The following is a 355-nucleotide window of genomic DNA, read 5'->3' on the forward strand; positions in this document are numbered from 1 at the left end:
TTTAACAAAAACAAAACAAAATACTCATTTTACCAAAATAAATACTAAACATGAAAACAAAAATATTCTTTTCATTTGTACAATTCCCCTTTTCACATCCCCTCTGAAATCACTGAAAAATATATCAGAAGAGGAGTTAAGAACCATTTTAAATACTGACACAAGGGAGCACAGGAATGTGCAGTGCTGTTCTTCCACTAAAGGTGAATGCAATGTTTGAGGCATGCAAATATTATTTGAGGACGCCATTGTGATGTTCATTTACCATGTTGCGGTGTTCTGCTGTTAAACAGCTGCAAAGATCCCCGGGTAGACGGGAGCAAAACTGCACACAATCGAAACCTCCCGCGATTTG

Source organism: Hippocampus comes, unplaced genomic scaffold (genome assembly GCF_001891065.2).
Source record: "Hippocampus comes isolate QL1 unplaced genomic scaffold, H_comes_QL1_v1.1 scaffold174, whole genome shotgun sequence".
NCBI classification, from domain to species: domain Eukaryota; kingdom Metazoa; phylum Chordata; class Actinopteri; order Syngnathiformes; family Syngnathidae; genus Hippocampus; species Hippocampus comes.